At 40.7% G+C, this 13,479-nt stretch overlaps 1 long non-coding RNA gene across 1 annotated transcript in view; it reads right to left on the bottom strand.

The window, feature by feature from the left end:
• Nucleotides 1-13,479, bottom strand: part of LOC144265944 (uncharacterized) — a 30,910-nt gene that overhangs the window by 9,307 nt on the left and 8,124 nt on the right. The gene's annotated exons all lie outside the window — the stretch shown is intronic.

The raw sequence follows: 13,479 nt of genomic DNA, 5'->3' as shown, positions 1-13,479 counted from the left end.
TCTTGTATACTATTCTACACCAAGTTGTTGAAGCAAATGCCTTGAAAATATAAGTAGAACTGTAAGATACCCTAATGATCAGCTTTTTATTCTCTTAATGTAAAACTTTGTAATGTTTAGTTAGCCAAAATCTTTAAAACAGTCTTGAAATCTTTGTTTGTTAATGGTTTCATTTTTTTCTTAAGTTTGGAATTAAATATATACTTTTAAAATTGAACTGGGTTGGTGACTTTAAACACTGGCATAAACTAGGAAGGAGTTTTTAAAGCACTATTTATTTTTCAAGCTGGGGATATACCACATGAGCCACGAATAGCATGACACAGAGAAGAGCAGTGGGTAGATCTGGAATCATATAGTTTTTCCCTATACCATCTATACACACTGCAAATGTGCATCTGTGGCTCCAGATAAAGCAGAGTGGAGGTTCTCTGGAAGCTGCACACACCTTCCCTCCCTGTTGTGGTGGTGGTCCTTAATGTAGCGGCAGGCACACACAGCAAATTGCCATCCCAAGTTACTTTTTCTGCTTTTGTAGTGCTTGGCTCATCTGTGGATGAATCAGTGGAAGCCAACTTCCTCCGAGAGCGGCATGTAGCCTTCTAAGGATGGGGATGGGGGAGTGACCACTTAGGGGGTAAAGAGAGAGGTCACAGAAAATCGGGGGGGGGGGAGCAGCCCTTTCCCCAAGACCAGGGGAATCATGTTTGCCTGTCCACCCCAATCCCAACTAAACTGGTCTGTTGCAAACGTTTAGCCAAGGAAGGACTGATGCAAAAGGCATGATTGTTTTCACTTTCTCTGTGATAGAACTGGAACAGAGAGAGAGTAACAGCTTATTTAAAAGAGAAAAATAAAATTAAATAGGCATTCTACTTTAATGTCCCTGCTCTCCCTTGGCCTGGCATTGAGCTTAGCACACCTGCTGAAAGGATAAGACTCCAGCAGAAGAATTTGAAGCCTGGTTAGGAGATTAGCAAACTGAACCAATTGCTCCCAGAGAGAAACTTTAAAATATTCAACCAAGAATTTCAGTAGTTAAAAGCCCACAAGATTGTAATGGACTCAGAAGTGGATAAGTATCATCCCCATTTTGCTGCTGGGGAAACTATGGCTCAAACATGTTTTGACTGTCAGAAGTGCTGAGCATCCACACCACCACTTGAACTCAAGAGAAGTTGTGTGTGCCTAGAATCTTAGAAACCCAGATCCTGCCACGCTAACTCTCACTGAGTAAAAAGAAAAGAGTACTAGTGGCACCTTAGAGACTAACCAATTTATTTGAGCATGAGCTTTCGTGAGCTACAGCTCACTTCATCGGATGCATTCAGTGGAAAATACAGTCACTGTATTTTCCACTGAATGCATCCGATGAAGTGAACTGTAGCTCACGAAAGCCTATGCTCAAATAAATTGGTTAGTCTCTAAGGTGCCACTAGTAGGCCTTTTCTTTCTGCGAATACAGACTAACACGGCTGCTACTCTGAAACCTTTCACTGAGTAGTGCCTTGTCACTTTGCAGGGAGTCCCAATGAAGTCACTTCTGGAGTAAGGCTCTGTTCATTGTAAGGATGGCAAAATCAAGCTCTAAGTAACTTGTCTGAGGTCACAAGTAGGCAGAGTTGGAATAGAATCCAGGTAGTTGGATTCCTAGCCCTCTGTTCTATCAGTGAATTATCACCATGAATGCCTGCATGGATTTACAGAGCCCACCCTCCTTCCCCATCACTTTGGAGTCTTAAAATAGTGACAGAGTATTCAAGTATGAAGGAGGGTGGGGGAGGAGGAGACATGGTGCACGTGCAGCCCCCACAGACCCTGCTTTCCAAAGAAATTCTGTGTTCACACACCAAGGGCAAACACATTGCCTATAGCATGGCTCCATGCAGGCAGCCATCTCAAAGTTACTAGGGAAAGTACCTACACTCTGTAAACCAAGGAGTCCCAGGCCAAAATAGCTCAGAAGTGTGTATTCAGAAATCCATTAATACACTGTCAGAATGTAACAGATACAAAACAACTGAAAATGAAGAATCTTGGAGCTAAAGTTTAAAAATGGTAGGGGTAGGGGTGAGTTGCACGGTGGGATAGCTACCCGTGGTGCACGGCTCCCTGCATTGATGCAAGTGTTGCTAGTAAGGATGCTGTCAAGGTTCCTCCCCCACTCTGAACTCTAGGGTACAGATGTGGGGACCTGCATGAAAAACCTCCTAAGCTTATCTTTACCAGCTTAGGTCAAAACTTCCCCAAGGTACAAAATATTCCACCCGTTGTCCTTGGACTGGCCGCTACCACCACCAAACTAATACTGGTTACTGGGGAAGAGCTGTTTGGACGCGTCCTTCCCCCCCAAAATACTTCCCAAAACCTTGCACCCCACTTCCTGGACAAGGTTTGGTAAAAAGCCTCACTAATTTGCCTAGGTGACTACAGACCCAGACCCTTGGATCTTAAGAACAATGAACAATCCTCCCAACACTTGCACCCCCCCTTTCCTGGGAAATGTTGGATAAAAAGCCTCACCAATTTGCATAGAAACCCTTGGATCTGAGAACAATGAAAAAGCATTCAGTTTCTTACAAGAAGACTTTTAATAAAAATAGAAGTAAATAGAAATGAAGAAATCCCCCCTGTAAAATCAGGATGGTAGATATCTTACAGGGTAATTAGATTCAAAAACATAGAGAACCCCTCTAGGCAAAACCTTAAGTTACAAAAAAGATACACAGACAGAAATAGTTATTCTACTGAGCACAATTCTTTTCTCAGCCATTTAAAGAAATCATAATCTAACACATACCTAGCTAGATTACTTACTAAAAGTTCTAAGACTCCATTCCTGGTCTATCCCCGACAAAGACCAGCATATAGACAGACACAGACCCTTTGTTTCTCTCCCTCCTCCCAGCTTTTGAAAGTATCTTGTCTCCTCATTGGTCATTTTGGTCAGGTGCCAGCGAGGTTACCTTTAGCTTCTTAACCCTTTACAGGTGAGAGGAGCTTTCCCCTGGCCAGGAGGGATTTCAAAGGGGTTTACCCTTCCCTTTATATTTATGACAGATGCGCATAGTGTGGACATGTACAAATCAAATTACAGTGGTGGCTGTAGGTCAATTTAATGTAAATTAACTTAATTTTGTAGTGTAGACATGCCCTCAGTCCTAATCTTATTTTTCAGTTCAAAGATGTCAGCATCAGACTACATCTTCACTGAAGTCTCAACATAAAAAGAAATTATTCCAATCAAGACTTTAAGAAGAATATTATTTTCTTATATATCTTTGACAACAAGGCTCCAGATTTGATAGGACTGAAAGTTATGGACCAACTAGTGGGGATATGTCCCTTCCTTTGTTTAAAGAAAGGCTAGCTCATTTAATTGATAACTGGAGAGTTATTACATTGGACAAATGGGTACTAGATCTTATAGAAAAGGGCTGCGTAATACAATTAGAAAATGTACCCCCTTTATATTCTCTCTACCCTTCCCTTTTCAGGGAACTTTCTCACAAAAAGGTTTTTCGATCAGAAATTCAGAAACTGCTTCTCATAGGCGCTGTCGGGAAGATACTGATCTGTGGGATTAAGGGTTTTATTGAAGATACTTCCTTGTACAGAAGAAAAAATGGGAGTTTCTAGCCGATTTTAGATTTAAGAACATTGAAATAATAGGTTCATTCAGAAGTTCCAGTTTTGATTGCTAACCCTAGCTTCCATAATTCCCTTGCTTTCAGTTAAGGATTATTTCACAACTCTTGATTTCAAGGATGCATATTTCTATCTGCCCAAGTCACTGGAAGCACCTTTGTTTTGTAGTGGAACAGACATTTTCAGTACAAAGTCGTACAACATTTGGGCTTTCTAAAATGCCAAGAGTCCTTACAAAGTGCCTTTCTGTAGTAGCAGTGCATATAACAGGGTCTCTTTGTTAATTATATTTGGGCGATGGCTGCTAAAATCTTCACGTGAGAATCTCCTACTTCCCATCAAGTTTATAACCTCCCTTCTTATGGACTTGGGACTGTTTCTCAACAGTCATATCTCTGCCCAAACTCCATTTAATCAGCTCTATATTGGACTCAGCAGCAGGAAGAACTTTCCTTCTGGAAGACAGAGTGATTGGTTTCAAAGATCTGATTCTGTTGATTCCCCAAAAGTGATTTTCTTTTTGAATCCGGGGGGGAGGTCTCATGACAGCAGTCACTTATCTACTCAATTTGTATGCCTCACAATGACATCAACGCAGCTTTGGATGTCTCAAGTTTACAAACCTACTCTGGATAGTTTTCAGATGTTTTTCACTATGCCTCAAAACATTCTAAATTTGTTGGCAGGCAGATCAAATGTTAAGTGTCTTGTTCAATCTCCCTTCAGCATCTGTCATGATAACCTCTGATCATCCAACAAGGGATGGGGACCTCACCTGGGTCATTTTATCCAGAGACCACTGGATGTCTCAACAAAAGAGCTGCTTATAAATGTTTTGGAATTATGAGCCATTTGTTTGGCTCTCTTATCTTTTCTTCCTCATATAAAGGAAAAGGGTGTTCAGGTAGTAAAGGACAATACAACTGCTACGTATTATGTCATCAAGCAAGGAGGCACTCATTCTTCCCTATTATGTGCAGAGGCAGTCAACTTATGGGATTGATACATTCTTTATAAGATCTATCCAGTAGTCCTGCATTTAGCAATGTGTTGGCAGATCATCTCAGAAGGGACAGTTGTCAGATGAAAGAGCGTTTTCTGAAGGAACAAGTGGTACACATTTTCTCCAGATGGGATTGGACTGGTATAGACCAGTTTGCAACACGGTTCAACAAAAAGCATGGTCTCTGTCCTTCCTCCTCTTGATCAAAAATCAGTCCATCTCAGACGCTTTCCTATTGTATTTGAAAAAGGGCCTTCTGTATGCTTCCCCTCCCCTATTTCAGTTTATTCAGAAAGTGTCTTGAGGTATTTTCACCAGGGCAAGAATAACCCTGATAGCCCCAGCTTGATCAAGACAGCAGTGGTACATGCCCATAGAATGGAGACTACAGGTGTCCGTCTCAAGACATATTGTTGCAGCAACAGAGCAGGATCCCTCATCTGGACCCTCAATCTCTCCATCTAATGGCCTGGGCTATTGGAATTTGCCTAATCTTGGACAATCCTGTTCCTCATTGGTGCCAAATGTATTGCTCAATTCTAGAAAACAGTGTACAAACACACATTATTTGAGCTGGACTAAGTTTGTTTTTTGGATGCAAGGAAAATCTGATTCACAAATTACAGCTTCTATTCCCTGGTGGGTCTTTCAGCCTATCATACTTTGATGGTAGATTGTATTGTGCACAATACAGGATTTATCAAGGGGTTGTCTAACATATGTATCCCTTTGAGAGATCCAGTTCCAACATGGGACCTTAATTTGGTCTTAAGTAGGCTTAAAAGACCCTTCTGAACCCTTGGCAGTGTCTTTTATTTTACTTACCTATTAAAACTAATTATTATTGCTATATCAGCAGCCAGGAAAAGGTCAACAAATTGCATGCTTCGGTGGCTGATCTGTCATTTACTATTTTTCATAAGGCCAAGATGGTTTTTAGACCTTATCCCAGTTTGTTTTTTTTTAAAACCAAAAAGTATCTGAGTTTCATATCAGATTTACTAGTATTTTTCGCAAAGCTGCATGTTAATAAAGGGGAATTTGTGCTGCATACTTCAGATGCTGGAAAGGTGATGTGCTTGGGAGGGGTTCCCACATAGACCTTCAGGTGGTCTTTCCACCCAGAGGCAGTCCAGTACCCGCAGAGGTATGGCGATTCGTTTGGGAAGGCTGTCTCTGTTCGACATGTACATGGTTTTGAGCCAGGCCAAAAGGTATCAGAGATTTAGTCTCACATGTGGTGTAATAAATGGTGAAGACCAGATGAGACCTAGGAGTAGAAGACAGGCCCTTACTGTTGTCTGAGGACTCTGGTGTAGAGTAGTGATTGGACTGAACATGGTGGAGAATCTGTCCTCAGGCAGTTAGAGTGTACAGGGCAATTCCAATGAAATTTATTTGCTGCATGGGTGTTTAATGTGGGCTTTCCCAAGTTGATATGTAGGCCCAGGACTGAAACAGAGCTAAGACCTTATTGGTTGCTGACTGAACCTCCAGAGCAGAATGCCCCTTGAGGAGCCAATCGTCCAGACAGGGAGAGACTGCTATACGCCATTGACACAGGTGAGCCACGACTACTGAGAGGATCTTCATAAAGACCTGTGGGGCTCTGGAGAGTCTGAAGGGAAGGACACGATATTGACAATATTCTGTGCCTATGACAAAGCATAAAGTGTCTGCGGGAAGGATGCATAGCAATATGAAAATGTGCATCCTGAAGGGTGAGGACAACAAACCTATCCCCCTGATTTAGGGATGGGATTATGGTAGTCAGAGTCACCAGCCTGAAGTGCTGCAAAATAATTTAGATGTCTAGGTTCCTGAGGTCTAAGATTGGCCTCTAGATGCCATTTCTTTTGGGGACCAGGAAATATTTGGAATAAAACCCTCTTACAACTAATCAGGGAATTAGATATATTGGCCCCAGACACAGAGAGAACTAGACATTTATCCTCCTTGTTGGAGGAAGTGGATTTTGAACAAGTTTGACAGTTTCTCTCATTGACTGCATCCCCTACAAGGGAGTTGGGGGTGGGGTAAGAAGAAATACTCTTAGTCCTTTGGCAGGTATGTACTTTTTTTTTGCTTGCCAATTTGTAGGTAGGCCTGGGAGTGGCAGGGATCTGCCATAGATTATGGGCAGGAGAAAAAAAGCCTCATTAAAGGGAGGGCTTTTTTACTCTGCGGGTGGTGGTATACAAAACGCCCACAAGAGAGTGCTGAGACTCTTGTACCTCCTCCACAGAGATTTGATGGGACTCCACATGTCACTTCATTAGGTCCTGAAAAGTCCTAAAATCATCTGCACAGGAAGGTGATGGTGGTGTCACCGCTTCATCAAGGGAGGAAGAGGACTTGTATGAATGAGTTGTCCCCTTCTCCTTCAGTAGCCACTGCTCCTCCTGAAACTCCTCCTGTACTGAGGAGATGAGTGGTGCTGGTGGCTGATGTGGCACAGGTAGGTATTCCAAATGTGGCCTTTTCCAGACAGGTACCCTACAGCATTGGTCCTCATACGAGGCCCAATGGTTTCAATAAGCCCATTGTGATGGCAAGTAAGGGAAGGAATTTATGTTCACAGAGATGGGGGCATCTTCTGGGCTTTCGTGAGTCCTCCTCCGGGTCTACCTCATGGGTGTAGGGCGGTAAGGCAGAGAGGTAGAGCACAGAAATTTCAATCTGCCAGCAAGCAGAGCTGAGAAGCACTATTCCTGGTACTGAGTTTTCTGGGTTTGTATTGGTTATTTTTTTAGATAATTACAACATCCCTGTAATATTTTATACCTAGGGTTTCTGATTTTTTGTTTTAACTGATAACCAATAAAACACACCCAATTTAAAAAAAAAAAAAAAGAAGAAACTGCGTTTTTCCAATAAATACCAGAAATGGTTACTTATATCTATGGGTTTGTCTATATGGAGAATAATGCAGACTGTGGGGGCTTAATTTATAAAGCGAACTAAGAAGTGGTACCTTAATTGGTCCAGATAGACCCTGCTGGTGCACACTAAAAGATTCCCTTGTGCATTTTAACAAAGTGTTGTTTGAAACAGTAGTATGTTAAAGCACTCTAGGTAACTTTACAAAGAGATTACTCATTATAGTATATGAGAGAGCTCTGAAAAACCCTGATTCTTGGACAACTACATAAAACTTAAGATTGCTAAAATAAACCACAAACCCTCCAAAATGAAGTACACTTCAAACCAGAAGCTTATTTATACCGTAAATTTCTCACACATACTCTCCACTGTAACCACATTTTACCATAGTCACAGGGAACCATTACTTCCGATACATTTTTAGGTGGGGATACTTGAACTTTGACTTTTTCTGCATCTACCTTCACCCCCTCTATCAGTCATATGCCATAATTACTCCTGGGGGAATTCTATATCACACGTGCGGAATTCATAGCCCCCGCAGATTTCTTGCTTAATCGCAGAAAAATGACTTCTGACAGAGAAGCAAAGGGAAGCCATGAGAGCAGTCATGTGCCCACTCCCTGGCAGTGCAGACAGGTCAGTCTCTGGGCACCCAGAGCAGCCGGTAGAGATGTAAATCACCGCCTGAGGGGGCTGGGTAGGGGGTGGGTGTGTGTGTGTGTGTGTGACACACACACAGTCCCTCTTGCTCTCGACTGCAGCACGCTCAGCATGAAGGGGCAGGGCTTTGGGGTATTTCTGAAAAGGTAGGTGTAGGGCAGGCTCTGTTCCCTCAGGCAGAGGAGAATGCAGCAGCCTGCCTGCTTAATGAATTGTTCCCATTGTTTTTAGTTTCAGAGTAACAGCCGTGTTAGTCTGTATTCGCAAAAAGAAAAGGAGTCCTTGTGGCACCTTAGAGACTAACCAATTTATTTGAGCATGAGCTTTCGTGAGCTACAGCTCACTTCACTTCATGCTCAAATAAATTGGTTAGTCTCTAAGGTGCCACAAGGACTCCTTTTCTTATTGTTTTTAGTGAATTCCCCCAGGAGTATAAAACAGGTGTAAACATTTTAAGGCTCCTTTACATTGTCAGAGTGGTGTAAAGGAGACTTTTTATAATGGCCATTATGGCCTTAGCCTTATAATGCTTATGGTGCTTTAGTGATTAGAAATGGTCTAAATTTTTGGACTGAAATTTTCCTGCAAAATGTTCTCCATGAACGGTTTGCTACTGACCTTTTTGGAGAAGGTCAGTAACCAGTATAAATTGTGAGTTTGAGTCCCCAGCCCTCACTTGCTCTGCAGTTGCCTATAATGTAACACTGAGCATATGGCTGCATATATTTGCTGACTAATAATTAGAAGTAAACTATCAATACTAGCTATATTACTGTTAGAGGGGGGTTGATTTCTTCCAATGCTCCCCACTCCCATTCTCCATTTACTGAATTGTAGTTTAAATAAATTACCAAAATAATTGAAACTAGCTAGATTATATTGCATTATTTTGACCAAAAAATATGCAGAATTTTAAAATATTGTGAGCAGAATTTAATTTTTTGGTGCAGAATTCTCCCAGGAGCACATAATCTAGCCTCCGTAGCATTCAGAACTTGTTTTAACCTTATGTTATGTTTTTCCTGGGACTTTATTAGCCTCCCAATAGTTGCTAGAGGTGTCGAGATGGGATGAGCTGTTCTTTATATTGTATTGTTGTTCATGTTGTGTATTTTATTTATGTAACAGGCCCTGAAAGCATAAGGGAGGCATCTATAGATGTTTTTATAAATGTAAATAAAGGAAATTAATATGTTCTAAAGTAACATATTAACTATAGGTTTCAGAGTAGCAGCCGTGTTAGTCTGTATCTGCAAAAAGAACAGGAGTACTTGTGCCACCTTAGAGACTAACTATATTCTGTTAATGTGCAGATAGCAATGTGGACTTATTTTCACAGAATCTTTAAATACATCATGGCCCCAACTGCTTTAATTGTTTACTTGTATAGATTTTTTTTCATTTAGGGCCTGATCCAAAGCTCCGAAAAGTCAAAGAAAAAACTCCTATTGACTTTAATGGGCTTTAGATCAAGTCCTTGCAAAATACACAGATCTTTTTAAATAAAAAAAGACTCCAGCATTTAAGTTACTGAATAGTTGTTAGAGGGGAAAATTAAATAGGTCTGTATAAAGACAGAGAAATGTAACTATTTGTTTGTAAAGTACTTTTCACCCACATTATTGGTTTATTGGAAAGGTGAATGTTCTAAATTAAATCATTTTCTGAACAGAGAATTTAGTCTAAAGTCTACTCTCACTTATAAAATCTGACTTCTGAAGTCCATCGAGTTACTCCAGTTTTACAATGTCTGAAACTGAGAACAGAACTGGCTTTAAGATTAAAGTCCGTAACTAGCTTTGTTTTTCTTATTCTATTTTCTAAGTGCCAGAGTGCAAATTTAAGAAACTGACTAACCCTCTGCTAAATTTTTCCACAGGAAATAATTTTATTTTCCTCTATGAAATAAAATCTAATCAATTAAATCATACTGTTTCCTCTTGGATTAAAGCTTCACACTAATATTGGATGTTACCATCTTACTTTTGGAGATAAGCCCACAGAAAAATCTACAGATCTCAAAGCAATCAAAGACAGCCCCTCGCCAGACCTGCTGATCCTTCATCTCTCCTCCTGCCCAGCACTACGGCTAGGTCTACATTACATACTTACTTCAGTATAACTACATTGCTCAGCAGTGTGAAAAATCCACACCCCAGGAGAGAGACACAGTTATATTGATCTTAACCCGCAGCGCAGACAGTGCTAAGTCGGTGAGAAGCTCTCTCACTGACATAGCTGCCATCTCTCACAAAGGTGGAGCTATTAAGCCGATGGGAGAGCTCTCTCCTGTTGGCTTAGAGCATCTTCACCAGATGTGCTATAGCAGCGTAGTTGCATCGGTGCAGCTGCACCAATGTAAATTTTTAGTGTAGAACTGCCCTTTGGCTCACTTGACAGTTATACTTCTATTGGTTCCCTGCTTATGTACCACACTCCCCTAGTACACAGATAGTCACAGACTGCAGTATTGCCAACTCTTGTGATATTTGCTGTTATCTGTAAAGCCCTGAGACTTTAAAAAAAAACAAAAAACGCGCACAGGAAAATAAGTTTCTAGCCCTTATGGTTACAAAGAAAATAAACTTTAAAGGGTGACTCCTAAAGGCATCAAAAGAATGCACCATATATTATTTTGGAAATCCCATAATGTGGGGGTCTGTTCAATGATTTTTGGACACTTGGGGTTGGCAATATTGAGACTGTGATTTAAAACTGCAACAAGTAACATTTATTTCAAAACTAGGAGCTACACAAAAATGAAGAGGCTAGTTAAATGGAAATTAAAAAGGAACAGTCACAAGTGAAATGCCTGCAAGCTGCATGGAAACTATTTAAAAACACCACAATAGAGGCTCAGACTATGTGTGTACCCCAAATAAAACAGTAAGATGACCAAAAATAATGCCACCATGGCTAAACAGAGTAAAAGAGGCAGTTAGAGGCAAAAAGACATCTTTTAAAAATTGGAAATCAAATCCTACTCAGGAAAATGGAAAGGAACATATACTTTGGCAAGTCAAGTATAATTAGGCAGGCCAAAAGATAATCTGAAAAGCAACTACCAAAAGACAAAAACTAACAGCAAATTTTTTTTAGTATATCAGAAGCAGAAACCCTGCCAAACAATCAGTGGGGCCACTGGAGCATCAAGGTGCCAAAGAAGCCCTCGAGCAAGACAAGGCCAGGCCAGTGCAGAGAAGCTAAATGAATTCTTTGCATCAGTCCTAACTGCAGAGGATGTGAGAGATTTCTACGCCTAAGCCATTCTGAGGTGTCAACAGAAGAGGTTTGGAACAAATTGATTAATTAAACAGTAATAAGTCACCAGGATCAGATGGTATTCACCCAAGAGTGCTGAAGGAACTCTCATATGAAACTGCAGAACTACCAACTGTGATATGTAACCTATCACTTCAAATCAGCCTCTGTACCAGATAACTGGAGGATAGCTAATGTGACCCTGATTTATTTAAAAGGGCTCCAGAGGCGATCCTGGCAATTACAGGTTGGTAAGCCTAATTACAGTACCAGGCAAACTGGTTCAAACTATAGTAAAGAACAGAATTATCAAATAAATGACCACAATATGTTGGGGGAAAGAGTCAACATGTCTTTTGTAAAGGGAAATCATGCTTCACAAATCTATTAGAATTCTTTGGGGGAGGGCGCAGGGGAATCAACAAATGTGGAAAAAGATGATCCAGTGGACACAGTGTACTTGGAAATTCAGAAAACCTTTGACAAGGTCTCTCACTAAAGACCTTAAGCAAAGTAGGCAGTCATGGGATAAGAAGGAAGGTCTTCTCATGGATCAGTAAGTGGTTCAAAGATAGAAAACAAAGAATAGGAATAAATGGTTAGTCTTTCACAGGGGAAAAAAGTAAACTGTGGGGTGCCCCCAAGGATCTGTACCGGGACCAGTGCCACTCAACATATTCATAAATGATCTGGAAAAAGCAGTAAACCATGAGGTGGCACAGTTTAAAGATAATACAAAATTACTCAAGATACTCAAGTCCAAAGCGGAGTGTGAAGAGTTAAAAAGGATCTCACAAAACAAAGTGACTGAGCAACAAAATGGCAGATGAAATTCAATGTTAATAAATGCTATGTAATGCACATTGAAAAACAATCCCAACTATACATAAAAATTATGGGATCTAAATTAGCAGTTACCACTCAAGAGAGATCTTGGAGTCATTGTGGATAGTTCTCTGAAAACCATCTGCTCAATGTGCAGTGGCAGTCAAAAAAAAAAAAAAAAGAAAAAAAACCCACAACACTAACAATGTTAGGAACCATTAGGAAAGGGATAGACAATAAGACAGAAAATATCATAATGTCACTCTATAAATCCACACTATGCCCATACCTTGAATACTGCCTGCTGTTCTGGTCACCCCATCTCCAAAAAGATACATTAGAATTACAAAAAGTACAGAGATGGGTAACAAAAATTATGAGACATACGGAACAGCTTCCATAGGAGGAGAGATTAAATCGACCGGTACTGTTCAGTTTAGAAAAGAGACGACAAAAGGGGAATATGATCGAGGTCTTGAAGATCACGAATGGTGTGAGAAAAGGGAAGTGTTATTTACCTTTTCACATGACACAAGGACCAGAGGTCCCCAATGAAATTAGTAGGCAGTACGTTTAAAAGAAACACAAGGAAGTTCTTCTTTACACAATGCACAGTCAACCCTATGCAACTCATTGCCAGTGAATATTGTGACGGCCAAAAGCATAACCGAGTTAAAAAAAAATGAATTAGATAAGTTCATGGAGGATAGGTCCATCGATGGCTATTAGCCAAGAAATTCAGGGACACAACCCCATGCTTTGGGTGTCCCTAAACCTCTCACCGCCAGAAGCTGGGACTGGACAGGAGAAGGATCACTTGATAAATTGCCCTGTACTGTTTATTCCCTTTGAAGCATCTGGCACCAGCCGCTGTCAGAAGACCGGATACTGGGCTAGACAGACCATTGGTCTATGTTTTTATTAATAACTCCCTTGTGTAGTGTCTCTCTCAAAATTACCACTCCCTCTTCTGTTTCCTAGCAATGTTTTATGCTCTTTAATAATTTCCCCAAATATCATATTTATTAAGTAAGAATGCAAGAATAATGCCAAATTCCATAACCCCCCTTGCTCTCCTCTCACAAATATCTCTGTACCTTTTTGAACAATACCCCCTATGTATGGGACAACTTCTCCAAACATATTTGCTGAGTTACTTTACTTTCCTCATCCAACCCCTTTCTATAGACTTGTTT

The sequence above is a fragment of the Eretmochelys imbricata genome, chromosome 6, assembly GCF_965152235.1.
Source record: "Eretmochelys imbricata isolate rEreImb1 chromosome 6, rEreImb1.hap1, whole genome shotgun sequence".
NCBI lineage: Eukaryota > Metazoa > Chordata > Testudines > Cheloniidae > Eretmochelys > Eretmochelys imbricata.
The sequence above is the reverse complement of the archived record's forward strand: the minus strand, read 5'-3'. Positions and strand labels throughout refer to the sequence as shown.